The sequence below is a fragment of the Scylla paramamosain genome, chromosome 5 (genome assembly GCF_035594125.1).
Source record: "Scylla paramamosain isolate STU-SP2022 chromosome 5, ASM3559412v1, whole genome shotgun sequence".
NCBI classification, from domain to species: Eukaryota; Metazoa; Arthropoda; class Malacostraca; order Decapoda; family Portunidae; genus Scylla; species Scylla paramamosain.
This window is the reverse complement of record NC_087155.1, coordinates 24,040,334-24,059,964: the sequence shown is the minus strand read 5'-3', so window position 1 is coordinate 24,059,964 and position 19,631 is coordinate 24,040,334. Positions and strand designations below refer to the sequence as shown.

The window sequence follows — 19,631 nt, the reverse complement described above, 5'->3', positions numbered from 1 at the left end:
GTAGTAGTAGTAGTAGTAGTAGTAGTAGTAGTAGTAGTAGTAGTAGCAGCAGCAGCAGCAGCAGTAGTAGTAGTAGTAGTAGTAGTAGTAGTAGTAGTAGTAGTAGTAGTAGTAGTAGTCGTAGTAGTAGTAGTAGTAGTAGTAGTAGTAGCAGGATTAAGAATGTAACATGAACAAGAGAGAGAGAGAGAGAGAGAGAGAGAGAGAGAGAGAGAGAGAGAGAGAGAGAGAGAGAGAGAGAGAGAGAGAGAGAGAGAGAGAGAGAGAGAGAGAGAGAGCAAAAACCGAATAGTTGATACATTGATTTCTTGCTGCAAACAGAAACAATGGAATCTTTTTATTCTTTTTTCCCCTCAAGTTTTCCATCACTGGCATATTCAAGTGTCAAAGTCCATCTCTTCATTACTTTATCGCTCTGTCCTGCCGCGCTGTAACGAACAAAGGAAGAAGAACGCCAATAAAAAAAAAAAAAGAAAAGAAAAAAAGAAAAGAAACAGTCAGACGGATGATATTAGATAAAAAAAAAGTGAAAAAAGACGTGTGTGTGTGTGTGTGTGTGTGTGTGTGTGTGTGTTATGTTAGCGCTGTATTACCGGGGAAAAATCACCATGCTTTACTTTTCCTGTACGTATTAATCTCCTTCCCCCTCCCCCCCCCTCCCCCCACACCAACACAGTATAGAAGGCCGCAGCTCTCCTCCACTGCAGCCCTCGATGCCAGATTATGCAGAACGCCCTCTGACCTCCTCCTCCGTGCTTCCCCTTTCTCTCTCTCTCTCTCTCTCTCTCTCTCTCTCTCTCTCTCTCTCTCTCTCTCTCTCTCTCTCTTAGTTCAGAGTAGTAATAACGCCATTAGTGCTAAGGGACATAAGGTACAGCCACGAGCAGTGCAACACATACATACATACATACATACATACATACATACATACACACATGCATATAAAAAACAGGGAAAGAATTGCTGTTTTACTTTCTTTTGGCTCTTCTTCAATCTCAGAATAACGTACAGTTGAGAGAGAGAGAGAGAGAGAGAGAGAGAGAGAGAGAGAGAGAGAGAGAGAGAGAGAGAGAGAGAGAGAGAGAGAGAGAGAGAGAGAGAGAGAGAGAGAAATATTTGAAAGACTGGAAACCGAAGTAGTAGTAGCAGTAGTAGTAGTAGTAGTAGTAGTAGTAGTAGTAGTAGAAAAAGCGATACTGACTAAGAGAAAATCTGATACAAACACATATGAATAGCAACCTGAACAGAGCATGAGGATTAATAATAATAATAAAAAAAAACTACTCATTATAAGAGAGGCTAAGAAAATGGGAAACATGGCCGAGGCAGAAACACGATAAAAATGAGAGATATCGGAAACCAGTCTGAATATTTCCGCCCTCGAGATCAGCCAGTCAAGCACGGAGACTTAGGCAACTGACTGACGGGAAGGAAAGATTGGGGAGCAGGTGGAGGTGGTGGAGGCAGTACAATGGAGGTGCGTGTTCCTGCTTCCTCCTTTCTGTCTCTCCCCTTGGCTTCTGTACAGGAAACTTGGGAATAAGTATGAAATAGTGGAAATAATGGAGAGTGAATGAAGGAAAGGGGAAAAAATTATGTTTAAGGTCATGAAGAGAAGATGGTGACACTTGAAAATGAAGGAGGTAAATGGAAGACATGAAGAAGGAAATTAATGTATATAAGAAAACTACAAATGAGAGACTAATGTGAAAAGATACAAAAAAAAAAAAAAATAAAAAGCAAAGCAGGAAGATAAACAAAAGTCAGTAAAACTAAAGGCAATGCAGGAAATAAATATATAGACAAAAGAAAGAGAGAGAGAGAGAAAAAAAAAGATGAATACAAAACAGATGCGTGGAATAAGTATACAGATAGAAGGAAGAAATATATGAGGGAAAACAGCAAACACATTCTCTCCACCAAGCCGTTGAGGGAGCCTGGGTCGTGTTATCCTTGGTGGGCAGCGGGAACACATCTTGCCTGTATGCCAGACTGCTCACCTGGCATACCGCTCGTTCCAGGCCTCCTCTTAACATCTAATCATTTTACGTATTCTTGTAAACCTTCTGTCTGTCTTTGTCTCTCCGTCTGCATGTCTATCCCCTCCTCTCTTTCTCTCTCTCTCTCTCTCTCTTTCTCTGTGGTTTTATTTACATATACAATTAATATATGGACATACTTTCTTGCATATCTATTGGATAAAAGAAAGGAAGACGATGAAGAAATTACATTAGCAAGTTTACTCAACAGACAAGTCTATAAATAAATAAGAGCAGAAAGAAGCAGCAAGTTTGGAATGCCTGGCACGTGACACGTTTATATCATCTTGTAATCCTCTCCTGAGCTTGCGGGTATATTGAGCTACAATTACTGTGACCGGTGACTGACCTTTAAGGAAGCTCGTGCAGCAAACCTATCAACTCTGTGACACTCTGTAATACATTTGATCCCATGTTTGAAAACTATTTGCCTTATTTCCGTATAGAGAGTATCTGGTGTCTGTTCTTATGTAATCTCATTTACTCCTATGAGGCGGAGGTGTTCCAGGAGCCATGCCTGTGTGAAGTAGGAGGACCTGAAGCTACGCGCCTGATTAGATCTCTTACTGAATGACTGCTGTCGCCGTGTCAGAAACCCTCGTGTTTGTGTGCCAAGCATTACGGTTGTGATTATCTGTGGCATGACGGCACGCAGCCCAAACGCTTTTGTAAAGTGAAACCTGAAAGTTCTTGCTTACTCACGTGCCACCAAAGACAAAATGGCGGGTCAAAGAACACACAGCACCTTCTACTACCTGAAACACATGAACACTTGATTTCTGCCCCGGGGTCGAGTCAGATCTCTTCACTTCATTTTTTTTTTTCTGCTTGAAAAACAGTTTCACCATCTTACATTCTCACGACTTCCATCATGCAGCCATAAACGTGTCCAACATTTCTTTCTCCTCCTCATGTTCTCCACTTATCTTCATTTCCACCGCTGGTCCTGCATGCGGTGCATGGCGTCACCTCCTGTAGCTACAGAGTGGGGAGAATTCAGACGAGCGTGTTGGTCCTCCCTCATCGCTCATGTCTTGCATCGGGAGAGGAGAGGCCAGTGGTGGTGGTGGTGGACACACATCCCGCGCGTCCCTCAATACCAGCGGCAGTCATGCTGTGAATAACAATGTCATGATCGTCATAAGGTACAAATGGACCAGCGCGTCAGCGATACACAAGATACACGTTAGCGAGATGACGATCCTGCGCCTCTGAAAATTACTCCCGATGATGTTGTGATCAGCCGCATTGTTGACATTGCCGCCGCATGACGCGGGGGCGAAGTGGTGGACTGTGATAGCACTATTAGTTTAACATTCTAGACTGCATGAGCGGCGAGACAGCCCCACGATAGCCGAAGCGATGGGTGAGGCGTTACGGGGACGTGGCTGACGTGACGCCGGCGGAATGGCGAGGCAGCGGCAGGATGCGGTGGCTTCGTTACCGATGAACACATTTGTAGGTACGAAGCTCCATTCCGAAGTCTGAGGCAGCTCCGGGTTAGTGAACACTATTGCTTATTCATCACTTTGCTCATTCATCTTTTGACAGTGTAGAATACGAGACATCAATATGCACGAGGATTTAATGGTCTAAAAACAGGCGAAAACTTTGAAACAAAAGTAATCTACCAATAAAAACAAACAGATAGACAAAAAATACAACGAAATACAAGGAAAATATTAGAACCAACATGGAGGACGGGACAATGAAGGACGATAAAGACAACACATCAACACTTCATTTCTACTTGTATAAATGTTTGTTTCACTGTTATCCGAAAACAAGAAAAGAATTAATACCATGTTACGGAAGAACTGAAAGAGAAACGCAACTCACACACAGGCGGGCGTGGCAAGAACAGGAAAAGCAAGAAACAATTAACCACTCCGCTCATAATTTCACATCATTCAGATCTTCCAGCGTGAAAATACGACGCCATTTGTTTCTATTACGATAGCAGCGCCTCACCGAACCCACACTCGCGGCGCAGCGCTCAGATTTACGGCGATCCTGGGAATTTTATCATAACACCATTTATGGAGCTCCTTCCTGCGCAGAGGCGGACTTGAAACTGCCTCAGAATTTTAGGTCGTGCGTGCGTGCGTGCGTTCGTGTGTGTGTGTGTGTGTGTGTGTGTACCTTCGTTGCGTGTCAGGCGGCAGTCGATGCTAAGACATTTAAGATGATCTAGTGTAGGAGTAGTGACAGGTTCGGATAATGAATTAGTGATTAGGAAAACAAACAACAACAATGTAATATGTATAATCATAGTGTAGTCTTATTATGCATCCCTGATTTACCACAACACATCGTCATTGATATCATTATCCCTTCAACTCTTACTGTGCTTCTTCTTCCTTTCTTTCTATCTCTTAGTTTACTCTTTCTTACATACGCCAGTAACTTCTAAACCTTCCCTTATTTCTCTTCTCCTTCCCCTTCCTGCACCATAGTTCTCGCTGTACAAACCGGCCCCTCAGACACGAGCATCCCCAGCAAGATGGAGGAGCCCACACGAGCACCCTCCTCCTCCTCCCTCGCCTCCCTCGCCCGATCACTCACGCACTCCTGGCTGCTTACACCTGCGCCCTTCCCTCCCTGCTAGGCTGCTGAGAGAGAGAGGGCCAGTTTCTTACCTCCGATTGATACCGCTGGGAAGCTACAATCTTGGGAAAATTTAAGAGGAGTTCTGAGTGTCATTAATCGTGCGATCGCCTTTTGTGGACAATGTTGATGCGATTAATATGCGGTGGTTGAGTTCGGGAGACGGGAGTGTGGGCTGCTCCTCGACCCGGCCAGCGAGGGACGGCAGACTGCGGAGTAGTGTGTGTATTATCAGTGCGGATGGGATATCGGGTTTATTTACGCCTGGTAATGTTTGGTTTATTCTTTTCTTATGTTTTGAATTCGTGTTTCCTGCTGTGAATGATGCTGCTGCGGGGGAGGCTAAGGGAGGAGTGGAGGGAGGCAGGGAGGGAATTAGTGAGGGAGAAGTGGATGTAGGAGAAAAGAGAGGGGAAGGGAAGGGATGAAATGGGTAGAAGGAAGGAGCATTTATGGAGAGTATAGCGTGCTTCTACACACACACACACACACACACACACACACACACACACACACACACACACACACACACACGGGGTCGAATCTCCATTAAATTAGGTGTAGTTGGTATTCGTTTTCTGTGGAGAGGAAGATCTACGAATGCTGGACGAGGACGAAAGCACCGCGTATCAGATGGAAGTGTCGCGCGTTTCTCAGGGAGCTTGTCTGTCTGTCTCCTCTCAGTGACCAGGAAGTGTCGCTGCCTCCGTGGCGTGGTGACTTGTGAGGACCGGGGGTTGAGAGTGATGTGCGGGGGAACTTGTGTACGTTTTATTTGTTTGTGTGGGTACGTAGTGTGGATGTTATCTGATGGCTGTTGTGGTTGTGGTGGTATTATTATTATTATTATTATTATTATTATTATTATTATTATTATTATTATTATTATCGCTATTACCATCATCATCGTGATCATCACGATTATTATCATCATTATCACCATCATCATTTTCATTAATTATTCTTAATGATACTATTACTACCACCACCACCACTACCACTACTACTACTACTACTACTACCACTACTACTACTACTACTACTACTACTACTACTACTACTACTACTACTACTACTACTACTACTACTACTATTACCGCTATAACACACACGCACACAAAAGATACTCAACGGATAAAAGGATAAAAGGATATATATATATATATATATATATATATATATATATATATATATATATATATATATATATATATATATATATATATATATATATATATATAAAGTTTACCGGAACACTGTTGCGAGCACAATACAATTACCATCCCGTCACAAGAGCAAACCTCTGGTGCAGATAACATCCGATGGCTGAAATATGAGGAGCATGGCCAACATAAGGAGGAGACAACGCCCACTTTCTCGCTCTTTAACCTTATACCAAAAGACCAGCATTGCTCGCTGCCTCGTTCACCAGACTGACGAAAAACAGTGCCGCTACTTTTACTTTCCTTACAGTCACTATCGCGGGTGGAATGGCTGCACTAGGTGATATTTAAACCCACAAAAAGCGCCGTACTACGAGGAGTAAAGGTAGGGGTTGCGTCTGAGCCTCGGCATAAACTCTAGTAATGGAGAAGATATGAGTACATGTGTGACTTTTTTCCCATCAACTGTAGAGTATTGGGGTGACCCGCGTCCATAGGAGTACCCGGCCCGGCCACGCCCTGCCCTGCTCGGTGCCCATCACTTCATCCTGCCCAGCCCTGCACGACTTGTGATTGTAGCTTTTCAGTCATTTTATTCTATTTTATTTTCAAATTGGTAATCTAATCTTTACACGTGCGTAGTACCTCACTGTTGTGGTGCAAAAAAAAAAAAAAAAAAAAAAAAACAGGTACGTGAAACATCTGTAGCTTTTTCTTTTTTGACGGAATTTTTAAACTTTTTGCGAGCGGCGCCATGTGACCTTTTTGTTTTGGTGTTGAAGACAATCAGTCACCTGCGGCTTTCCAGTCTCCTTATTTCATACTTGATTTTCTCATTTAAATTAGATAACATAATTTTTGCGGTGATAAAATTAATAGACCAATTGATTACCTGCACGAAAAAAAAAAAAAGCTGCCCAATATTCAGAAATAAGAGTATCAGAAACAATATGAATACTGATTGCTGTAAGTCAAGGAAATAATGGAAGCGATGAACCGTGACGAGCAAGAAATCAATTACTACAAGGTTAGTGTTTATTATCGAGAATTCCGAAGTGCTGAGAAAAAGTTACCACATGAATGAACACTGAAGCAGGCTGGCGGCACGTGGAGCATGTGGTTCACTCTATCTAACAGGGGGAGTGACTGGTGGAGTAGAGAAACAAGCAGCTGAAAAGGAGGCGAAAGAAGGTTGAGGTGTGTATGGGAGATACGCGTAAAGAGAAGAGAAATCAAGCATCATGCGAGAGTGAATATAAATGCGGTATTGAGTAAAGCTTGGGTTGATACTAAAGCACCGTAACTAGTTCCCCATAGCCAAGTTTTCGTGGGTAAGAGAGAGTAACTGAAAATGATAAGGTGCCGCTGAAAATATGAGTTAACTACAATCTCTGGTTTATGGCGGTGATTTGAGCTTCACTGAGCACCGTGTCAGGTTGAGGTAGATACAAAAACTCCTTAAGTTATCTCTGTTTTGCTTTTCCTTTTAAGAGAAGTCGATAACTTAAAAATACATGCTACAGCTAATTGTGTGTGGTTCAGACTGCCATATATAGTTAATGGTGGTGATTGGAACCTCATGGAACACCGGGTCAGGATGAAATAGGTATCAGCATCGCCCAAATTGATCGCCACTGCGTCTACGAGGAAATCAGCGACTTCAGAACATAAAGTGTCAGTAAAATGTGAAGTTTAAAACAGTATTCATTCTGGTCATCAAGCAGCACTGAGCACCGGATTAGGCTGGACGAGATGCAAAAGAAGAACCTTATCTGATCTCCATTATTTTATTTATTTTTTTATTTATTTATTTATTTATTTATTTATTTATCTTTTGTACATTGGAAAGCTTGGTAGGTTCAAAACACGAAGCGGCTAAAAATGCAAAGTTTAAAACACAGGGAGTCCGTCAGATCTTATCAATTATAATGCAGTTTGCTGTGCAGGGAGAGGGAGAAGGACGCGGCAACAAATATGCACCAAAGAAATTCTTAAATATCCATGGCATCAAATATAATGGAATAAATATAACACATATAAGAGTATACTATAGATAAATATGTATAATGGAATAGATATTATCTGCAGCAAATACTGAGACAAAAAGCTGACGTGTTTACTGCAAAACCACCAGATATTAAACTCCATTACATTTCTATCAATCACGTTCCTTATTTTCTAGATGAGATGTTCAGCAAGGCATATTTTCATGCTTAGCATCACTAAGGTATACTTTCCTTCGTACATAAGTTTTTCGATAACAATAATGTTAGACTGTTCTTGCCATTCATTGTTAAAGTTAATACATATTTCAGCGCTAATCCCCTCTTAGTGGACATGGCGTTGTTTTACGCTAATGGACGGACAGGTAATGGAGGAAAGGATGGGGAGAGGGGGTGGGTGGAATCATGCTCTAGTTGCTCGTATATTCACAACCATTAAATAGCAAAACACATTTGGTTGTCACAGCGGGCAGTCTTATTTTTACAGACCAACGCACATAATGTTTTAAGTGCTTTTCTTATTACGAGTGTTCCTAAGTGCTCTCCTGTGTGTTGCTGTTTTAGTACGTGTCTGTGTAGTGCTGCGATGTACTGTTGCTTGAACGGTTACGCCGTATGACATAAAGACCAGTGTACTTAAACTCTTTGAATGATCATAAAGACTAGTTTTAAAGATTGCAAAAACTACTACTTGTGTTTTCATGAATGTTTTTCTCATTGATAATAGATGCCCCTTGTTAAATTATCACTAGAATCATTAGTACCTCATTGAAAACCCCGGTAACATTCACTACAGCCTGTTAAAAGTAATCAAGATACGTATTTAGTCCTGTGTGAAGGGGAGGATGGCCTCATCTTCACACAAAGATCAGCAAACACCCTCACCTCACTTAGAGAAATGACGACGAAATTTTAGCGCTACTGTTTAACAATTAACTTTCTCCTTTTTCCGACAGGCGATATGAGGTGAAGCTTTGTTATAAGTGTAATTCATAATAGACGCTGAACTTCACACGGAGGTAAGCAATCATCTTCAATTCACTGACAGAAATGGCGAAGAAGCCTTGGAGTTACGGTTTATTGGCTAACTTTCTGCTCTTACCCACAAACAATATGAGGTGAAGTTTTGCTTTGCTGACTTCACGATGGAAACCCAAAACAAAATCTAACAAAGGAAAAACACACAAAAAGAAAAAGAAAAAAAAAAATCCTCTTTACTCTTGCACGAGGCAGACCACTTGAGCTGCACTGGCACGGCGTCTCCATCTGATAGTGTGATGTATTTTGTGACAATTGTGATGAGCCTTAGTGCATCCCTGCAACGCACAGCATACTGAAGAGCCACAAATGACACCACTACAAGGGAACGCCAGTACTTCTTGGTCTGAGCACGTCTGTCAAAGTGTGGAGGTTCTTCCTGTCTCTTTGTCTCCCTGTCGCGTGTTATAACAGGCAGGACAACACACAGGCTTCTCTTCCGGGGCCCTAAGACTTGTACTGTCCCAGGTCAGGAGCAGTAAACCTGTACTTCTTATTCTAGTCTTCCTCGGCATCTGATGTTTATTGTGCTTGATTATGTTTGCTGTGAAGGATTTATTTGTCCTGGTGTCCGCTTGTGTGTGTGTGTGTGTGTGTGTGTGTGTTACTTCTCTTCGTTTTCCTCATTCCTTTCTATTCGTGTGTGTGTGTGTGTGTGTGTGTGTGTGTGTGTGTGTGTGTTACTTCTCTTCGTTTTCCTCATTCCTTTCTATTCGTGTGTGTGTGTGTGTGTGTGTGTGTGTGTGTGTGTGTGTGTGTGTGTGTGTGTGTGTGTGTGTGTGTGTGTGTGTGTGTGTAAGAGATCTTTTTTTGTTTGTCTCTTGCAAGCCTGTTTTCTTGCCTCAGTCATTCGCTCTGTCTGTCTGTTCCCTCCTCCTCCCTCCGCCATCCCCCTCCCACTCTCTCTCTCTCTCTCTTTCTCTCTCTCTCTCTCTGATCCTCTTCCTCAGACTCATGATTTTTATCCCCAGGCTCACTGTCTTCCTCTCTGGCTTAATTTCATCCCTATCTTTCACCTACCCTTCTCCTCTTCTTCTTTTGCTCTTCTCTCTCCTTTTCTTTTCATTTACAATCCTCCTCCTCCTCCTTCTCTTCCTCTTCCTACTCCTTTGGCAACACTCTTAAATGCTGACTTCGTGGCCGTCTCTCTCTCTCTCTCTCTGTCTCTCTCTCTCTCTCTCTCTCTCTCTCTCTCTCTCTCTCTCTCTCTCTCTCTCTCTCTCTCTCTCTCTCTCTCTCTCTCTCTCTCTCTCTCACTTCTGTACTCACGTCGGGTCAATCAATTTAAAATTACATCAAACTTTTGTTAAAGGCATTTATTAAAATTTTCTGCCCGACGCGAAGATTCATCAGAACAAATTCTGGTTTGTTAATTAATTGGAAAAAAATACCGCAGGATTTCTTGACAGCTGTCGTGCAACATTTATGAACTGGATATACATTTATTTAGCAAGCAAAGACAGACGGACAGACTGACGGACGGATGGACGGACACACCTACACAACTCAGACGTTTTTTCTTCCTCATTCTTGTCTCGTCTTGGGTCATTCACTTAGACTTTTCTTCCCGCTCTTTGGAATGCGTAGTTAGAAAGACAGGACGATATTGGTAGCACAGTAAAGTCTTCGGGCCAAACTCTTCAACTCTCTGGCTGATTCTGTTTCATTGCAATGTCCCATTTAAAGACAGGAGTATGAAGGCAATCCTGAGCTAAACCGAACTGCAGTCTTTATTTCAGTTAACGGTTTCGGACACTGCAGGTAAAAAAAAAAAAAAAAACGTCTAGTAAACTTCACAATAAAAAAAAAGATAAATAAAAAAAGAGAAAAAAAGAGAAACTGTTTGTACAAGACGACGTTAGTAGAAGAAAACCTCTATAGGTAACAACATCCACACTAATAAAAGTCAGTGTAACAAACGCTTACAGCTCCAGCACGTGCAAAGTACAGGGATGATATTAATACTGAGTCTCTCTCTCTCTCTCTCTCTCTCTCTCTCTCTCTCTCTCTCTCTCTCTCTCTCTCTCTCTCTCTCTCTCTCTCTCTCTCTCTCTCTCTCTCTCTCTCTCTCTCTCGCTCTCTCTCAGACCGTTACCTCAGGGCACAACACTGGCAGCAAGAAGCAAACACGTCCATTACACGCAGACACCACACAGCGAGGGCACTTCAATCCACAACCAGCGCCGAATATGGCTAAAAAAAAAAAAAAAAAAAAACGAAGGGAAGGGAGGAGTGTAACATCACACACACCCACGGCGAAGCTCCCTCAAGTGCCTGCAAGTGCCTGGAAGAATGTACTGCCCACTGTCCTCCTTAAGTCCCTCGATACTGGACACCTCGAGCTGTTTCTTGCCTGTCAACTTGCATACGCGAGGATGCCTCGTTTCTTTGGAGGGAGGAAGATGAAGGGCTGCGGCTCGTGGCAAAGGTTATCGAGGGAGAGTTCCAGGTACTACTGATGCTGCTTTGAGTTTTGAGGTTCCTTTGTGGCGGTGAAAGTTAGCACTGTTACGTTCTGTTAACTGAAGGGAGTGAATCATGCACGCAACTCCTTCGTCTCTTTCATTTTCCTTCACTCGTTCAGTCCACATTCTTATTTTTTTTCTCTTCATCCTCTTCCTTCTTCTCCTCCGTCTTCAGCTAATCCTCCTCGTTCTCCTCTTCCTCCTCGTCACTTCCATCTTCAGTCTTATCCTTTTATTTTTTTTTCTCTCTCTCTTGACCACTTTCTTTCCTGCATACTATTATCAAGTTAATTAGCGGCGTTGACATGGAGCGAAGTGACTGCAGAGGGTAGATTTCTCGCTTTTGTTACATTCCTGGCGGCTGCTGGCGAGGTGAGGCGAGGCGAGGCGAGGGACGTGGTGGGGAGCGTCGGGGCGAGGTACTGGAGAGGGACTGGGGATACTAATGTCACCTAGCCCGCCCCCCGCCCCGCCACAAAGCCCACCCCGCCAGCCTCGCCTTCGCCAGTCTCCCCTACCGCCTCATTAAACACTAGACCTTGTTCCTTGTTTATTTCACCTGACATTCGTCTCCTTCCGGACGGGTAAATTTATTTAACACTCGATAAATTTTATTTGCTGTATTTGTCTTTTATTCTCAAGTATCAGTCGAGTTTTTCGGACATTTGGCGACGGGAGGGAGGGAGGAAGGGCTGGAGAGAGAGAGAGAGAGAGAGAGAGAGAGAGAGAGAGAGAGAGAGAGAGAGAGAGAGAGAGAGAGAGAGAGAGAGAGAGTATATGAGTGTTCCATTGTCGAGTATGCTTTTCTTTCTATCCGCTACCATCAGTCTATCTATGTCTGTCTGTCTGTCTTCCTTCCTCTCTCCCTGCCAACCTCCCTCCCTTCCTCCCTCCCTTTCTCCAGCTCTCTCTCTCTCTCTCTCTCTCTCTCTCTCTCTCTCTCTCGGGCCACCTTCCCACACACAGACGCAGAAGGGACGCCTCCTCTCATCGGGGCCTCGCAAACCCTCCTGCTAAGCAAACCCTCGGTGCGCCTCTCGTCGCGGGGTCGTCATGGCGGGTCAGGACGAAGAGGTGACGTGAGATCATACACTATTAATTAATCATCAGCTCACTTCAGGGCCTGGAGGACGAACTAGACCGCTGGAGGGTGCTCAGGTCCTCGTCCCGTCCCCGCCCTGGAATAAGAGTACCTGTGTGGCGCCCTCCGCGAAACTATGATGTAGGAAAAAAAAAAAAGAAAAAAAAAAGAACGCGTGTGTTAACATGTGACTGCCGCAGAGAATCCTTACATGGCCCAAACAATGGCGTAAGATTGAATATGATGGAGTTTGACGGGCTTATTTCTTATCTGTTTTCTTTTTGTTTGCTTTGGGTGATAAATGAAGTGTGAGTAAGTAATCATGTGGTGGGTAAATTCTCTCACTCACTCGTCTGCCTGCCTGCGTGCATAGAGGAGGAGGAGGAGGAGAAGGAGGAGGAGGAGGAGGAGGAGGAGGAGGAGGAGGAGGAGGAGGAGGAGAAGGAAGAGAGGGAGAGAGGGAGGAGGAGGAGCCATCATAAGAAGGCATTATTGTTTACTCTCATTTTGGCCAGTCATACCACTCCCGCGTTATCTTCGGTACATTCACCACAACCCGACAACAGCGGGGACAAAAACACTCTCCCTCAGCACGAAGAATTCTTTGGTCTATTCGGCGTCCAGGAAAAAAAAAGAAAAAAAAAAAGACAAAAAGAACACAAGAACAATGCTTGGAGAATATCGTCAAAAAACAAAAGCCATTGTGCTTTCATTAGAATGATGGTGAGCCTGCTTAGACTGATCACGTCACACAGATAACGTTTTACTCCCAGCTACGTTATCTTTGACACTTTCAGTCTTTGAAAAAAATATATATATATAAAAATTCCAGAGATTGATGCACTTGAGGCCCGCGAACCACCCCGGCCTGCCCCGCGCTGGGAGACCCTGCTCGGGGGGAAGTGGGGAAGGGGGGGGGGAAGCGCTTCCTGTCAAGAAAACACAAAATGCAATTAACTAACATATTCTTGGAAGGCTGAGTGGTCGTCCCAGCAATGCTGTGCAGACGCCTACGTGAGGGTGAGCGTGCACGAGACCCAGACGAGGTGCACGACCCACCACGACCCGCCGTCCTGCTCATCAATCTTGGGCTGCGGCATATCGTAACAACCTCGGCTCGTCCTGGAAAAAGTAGCCATAACCCGAAAACGAGTCCCTCCATCAGGCTCACATCTCCCGCACAATGCTATTTATGCCCGAGATTCCTGCAGTCACCGTGATAACATCGGGGCCGCGAGTGGTCACATTGTTCCCGCCGCTCCGCCGCCAGACTTGATTGCACGGGCCACGGGGAGAGTGCCCGGCCCTAGGCATGCTGAGTGCTCTTTACTCCTGGTATGCTGGTGCTGGGTGCTGGTGCCTCGCTCTGTTATGTGTGCCTGACGCCCTCTTCCGGCATGCCGTGGTCACTGCTCCACGTCTTTCTCTACAATCCTTGCCTGCGAAGTGAAACTGTAGCACATCTCGCTTACTGGACTCGGCTCTCACTCTGACTAAGTCTTGAAGTTGTCTGTGTCCACCTGTCCCCGTCACAGACATTATAGTGCACATAACTCACATGTGTGTGTTTTTTTTTTTTTTGTGGCTGTGGCTTACGTGCTGCGTGGGATGGTGGGCATGAGAGACGGGAATGAGGAAGGAAAACATTTAAGCTATTTTTTTCCACGATAACTTTACGAATCCGCCAACCTTCGTGACCGTCATTTTTCCGTCTTCGATGTGAGGAAGTACTGGGTGACGATTCTTGTATACTAACAATTCGAGCACGGAAAACCAGCTGCGTGAATATAACAATCCTTCATTCTGTTTTGCTTTCTCGTCCTTCTTCTCCTCGTCTTATTAAAACCACTAGTCGCATAAAAGAGAGCGATTAGAACTGTCACTAAAATGAAAATATGAACACGCAAATAATAACTTATGAAGTCTAAATCCAGTGAACGTACACTTTGAAACTCTTCTCATTCACTGATGCTGAAATAGTTTAGCGAAAACCAATTTTGCTTCTATTTTATCCAATAACTGATCGCCAAGATAAATGAATGAATCGCAAACCTCATCACTACCATCACACTATATATAAAATCTGACACGACAAAATTAGCCGTGTTAATAATTTCAACTCAACTTTTACTACTTTTACTATTATCACTACTACCTTCGTTCAAATTCCACCACTACCTCAACCCACAAGTCTATACAGAGCCCTCTCTCAGCCAGCAACATTGAGTCTCACGCTCTCGTTCCGTCCCTCCTTAACACCCAGACGGGCAGCATCCCCCTCATCCCGCGCCTCGTCAAGATCGCACAACCGCCCATTCATTGCGTCCAGAAAATGTTTCCCTCGCCCTTTACCTTCGCCTTCCCCCGCGGCGTGGAGAACAAGGCCTGATTCCTGCACTCCAAGCACCGTGAAAATTCGCTTTAATTTTATGCTGTTACACTTCCTTCCAACAGCACTCAACCCTTTCAGTTCACGTCTCTCTCTCTCTCTCTCTCTCTCTCTCTCTCTCTCTCTCTCTCTCTCTCTCTCTCTCTCTCTCTCTCTCTCTCTCTTATAGCGTTTCGACTCGTCTTTCTCTTTTTCTTTCTGTTCCTCTCTCTCTCTCTCTCTCTCTCTCTCTCTCTCTCTCTCTCTCTCTCTCTCTCTCTCTCGTATAGCGTTTCGACTCGTCTTTCTCTTTTTCTATCTGTTCCTCTTTCTTGTCTCGACTCGTCTCTCTCTCTCTCTCTCTCTCTCTCTCTCTCTCTCTCTCTCTCTCTCTCTCTCTCTCTCTCCCATCGCAAATCCTCTCAGTTCACGTTCCTTACTTTGCCTTAATACGTGCAATCTCTCTCTCTCTCTCTCTCTCTCTCTCTCTCTCTCTCTCTCTCTCTCTCTCTCTCTCTCTCCCAGCCATTGTGCGCAGGTCACGGTCGCCGCCAGCCTCGGGGAAAGCGTTATTAGGTACATAAACCCGCCGCCTTTATGCGTGGCGCTGAGATAAACACTTCACCCTTTTGTCTCGACGAACTCCCAGACCTGATGGAGATGGAGGAGATTAGGAAGTGGGGGAGATTACGAAGATGAAGAGATTGCGAGAATGAAAAAATAAAAACGCTGCGAGAGAAAATAAAAAAAAGAGAGAGAGAAAAAAAAAATGTGCGATGATGTTTATAGTGCGGAAGGAAGGAAGGAAGGAAGGAAGAAGGTGAGTGAGTTTTTATGTATGTATGTATGTATGTATGTATGTATGTAAAGGCCCTTCTGCTAGTGGTGGTGGTGCTGGTGGTGGTGGTCTTGGGGGGGGTGAAAGTTAAAAGAGTAAAGAAAGCGAATAAAAAAAAAGTATATGAAATTATATACAGTTTTAATTTCTTTTTTTTTTTTTGTGTTTTCTCGTGTTTTTTTTTTCGTTTCGTTTTGTTTCGAATTGTTTCTTATTTTTTTTTATCTTTTTCTTTCTTGGTTTTTCTTCTTTTCATGAACATCTTTGTCTTCATCTCCTCCCCACCTCCTCCATCTCTTACTCCTCTTCCTCCTCTACTTCTCTTCCTCCTCCTCCTCCTCCTTCTCCATCTTTTATTATTATTATTATTATTATTATTATTATTATTATTATTATTATTATTATTATCACTACTACTACTACTACTACTACTACTACTACTACTACTACTACTACTATTACTATCACTACTACTACTACTAGTACTGTTATCATTACTACTACCAGTATTATCATTATTACCAACTAACTCCCTTTTCCTTTATCCTTCGTCTTCTTTCCTTTTCCATCTCTGTTTCCCCTTGTACATCATCACCATCATCATCATCCACATTGTCATCGTCTTCCTGTTCTTCTACATGTAGCTCTTACATTTACATAATTACAACAACAATCATAATATTTCTTTTTCTAATGCTGATGATAATGACGAAGCTGATGATGAGGGAGAGAAGAGAGCGGAGGTAGAACATATGGCGAATCCTAGACTCACCCCCCACGAAATAAAACAGTCCTTGCATTACTTTCACATGTACAAGCCAAGCAGGTGCGAAAGAGGCGGGAAGATGCAAGACTCACCACCTAAATAGTTCACACGGTAGGCAAGGAAGAATACAGTCCTTCCTATACTTAAACGCGGGTAATAAAGCTTTGGGATCCTAGGTAAGCTACAAGGATCGAAGGAAGCGAGGAGAGATATGATGGAGGAGAAGAGGAAAGAACTGAGAGGAATGTATGAGGAAGTACAAAAATGAGAGAGTAGAGGCATGAGGAAGATGGTTAAGAGAAGCATAAGGGAGAGGGAATGATGAGAGGTATGACAAAATGAGAGGAGGAAGAAGGAAGGGAATGAGGAGAAAGGTATGGAAATGAGTGAGTCCAGGAATGAGGGAAGGGAAGCATGAGGAAGGAGAGATATGAAGGGAAGAGAAACATGGGGGAGGAAGAGAGGAACGAAGTGAAGGAGCGAGAGACAAGGGAATTAAGGTGAGCGAATGACAGTAATGGTAAGTAAAGAGAAGACTGAATAAAGATAAGGAGAAACATAAGATAAGAGAAGCTTGAGGGAGAGAGGGAGAGAGGGAGGAGTAATGTAAAGGAGGGAGAGATAGGAAATTGGATGAGGGATAAATCGTAAAAAAAAAAAAGAAGTAAATAAATATAGATAAATGATTAAAAGATAGAATGAGTAAGACTGGAAGGAAGCAAAGACTCATAATAAACAAATGAAAAATAAAGATAACGCAAAACCATCCAAATATTTCGCTCCCTTTAAGCAAACACAGTCAAGGCAGGAGGAAATAATCATAAGGAACGGAAAGACTGAATAAACATAACGGGATAAGGGAGGGAATGAGTTTGGCAAGGAGGCAAAATAAGAGTAACAGACCATGCACGACCTCAGCACCTCCCTTCCTCCCTCACTCTGGTCAAGTTAGGAAGAAGCATCGTAACCTGAGCGGAAAAACATATGAGACACTAGTCAAAACAAGAGCAGCACCAGTCACTCATCCCTCTTTGATCCACGCCCGCTACCAACACACGCCACGTCTAGATAAACACATTTTAGGCCTTCACACCCATACGCACATCCCTACGCCCACCCGCCGCCCACCAAACTACGCAGCCGTGACCAGCCTATCCACCGCACAGTTGCCGACCTACGCTGTTGAAAATATGGTATAAAAATGGGTAGATTTAGTTAGATCAAGGGATTTTCTCCTAGTAAGTCCAACAGAAAACGGAAGCTAGATTACGGAAAAATGATAAAATGTTCGCGTTTAGATGAGAAAGAGAGAGAGAGAGAGAGAGAGAGAGAGAGAGAGAGAGAGAGAGAGAGAGAGAGAGAGAGAGAGAGAGAGAGAGAGAGAGAGAAGCCATCACGATTTTTTTCTTCCACCTTCTTGACGCCAGTGAAAAGAAGGGAGGGATGTGAAGAAAGGGGAAGCTGATATTACGAATACTGGCCTTCACACACACACACACACACACTCTCTCTCTCTCTCTCTCTCTCTCTCTCTCTCTCTCTCTCTCAGACTAATGGTGTCATTTGAAGCCCTTATCGAGTTGATTTATGAGAGAGAGAGAGAGAGAGAGAGAGAGAGAGAGAGAGAGAGAGAGAGAGAGAGAGAGAGAGAGAGAGAGAGAAACTACGTCTTTTCACTTCTGTTCAGGCATATATTTTTTTTTTGAAGCCAGAGGAAAGGGAGGACTCACTTTTAAAAAAGACACACACACACACACACACACACACACACACACACACACACACACACACACACACACACACACACACACACACACACACACACACACACACACACACACACAGGGAAGACTATCCAAACCAAATAACAGGTAGACGAGAAGGGAGAAACTTGAGTTCTTCGGTTACTGGCTCAATACGTTTAGATCTGCCTGGTAGTGGAAAAGAGATACTGAGTGTTGAGTATAGTAGTAGTAGTAGTAGTAGTAGTAGTAGTAGTAGTAGTAATAGTAGTAATAGTAGTAGTAGTAGTAGTAGTAGTTGAAATGGTAGTAGTGGTGGTGGTGGTAGTGGTGGTGGTAGTAATAGTAGTAGTAGTAGTAGTAAGCTCTGGAATTCCCTTCCTGCTTCTGTATTTCCACCTTCCTATGACTTGAACACCTTCAAGAGGGAGGTTTCAAGACAATTTTTGACCACCACTTCGGACCCTATTCGGGACCAGCATCTCATTTGGCTTTTTTTTTTATTAGATTTTTTCTACCCTTGGCTGGTGTTCCTCCTACATAAAAAGAAATAGTAGTAGTAGTAGTAGTAGTAGTAGTAGTAGTAGTAGTAGAAATATTAATCCACTACTATTACATCTATCACCACTATTATTGCTGCTGCTGCTGCTGCTGCTACTACTACTACTACTACTACTACTACTTCTACTACTACTACTACAGCTACTACTACTGCTGCTGCTGCTGTTGCTGCTGCTGTTGCTACTGCTACAGCTACTACTACTATTCAATGGAAGGAGTCAGCACAGATAGAGGCAGTAGAAAGAGATTATTAATTCTACTACTACTACCACTACTACTACTACAATTACTTGTACTATTTAATGGAAAGAGTTAGCACAGATAGAGGTAGTAGTAGGAGGTTATTAATTCTACTACTACTACTACTACTACTACTACTACTACTACTACTACTACAACTACCATCACCATCAACATTGCAGCAGAGGGCGCCGCGGCATGGCTAGGCGGCGTCTGGGACTCTGCATTGTCCACTCGGCCCCAGATTAATGAAGGGGATGGTGAGGAGAAAACTGGGTATTGTTCAGTGATGTGCGAGGGACTCAGTGAGGGGGACAGCTGAGATGCGGCCAAGGGGGATACCGCCCCGAGCCTTTCCTCCCCCTCCTCCTCCTTGCCCCCCACCCTCCTTCCTTACCTCACCCTTGCTTCTCCTCAGTCTATTTGTATCCAATGACGGTTCCTTAGCTCTTTTTTTTTTGGGGGGGGGGATTGATGTAAGATACTGCATGCTGAACATTTTGGAGATAATTATTCGAGTCATATCTTATCTGTTCTTTCATGAGTATGCCTTCACACACACACACACACACACACTCTCTCTCTCTCTCTATGAATAGTGAGCTTAGTTTACATGTGTGTCTGTGTGTGTGTGTGTGTGTGTGTGTGTGTGTGTGTGTGTGTGTGTGTGTGTGTGTGTGTGTGTGTGTGTGTGTGTGTGTGTGTGTGTGTGTGTGTGTG

General features: G+C 43.7%; 1 protein-coding gene across 1 annotated transcript in view; it reads right to left on the bottom strand.

Moving 5' to 3' along the window:
- Positions 1-19,631, bottom strand: part of LOC135100682 (helix-loop-helix protein ngn-1-like) — a 589,312-nt gene that overhangs the window by 259 nt on the left and 569,422 nt on the right. The window lies entirely within an intron of this gene.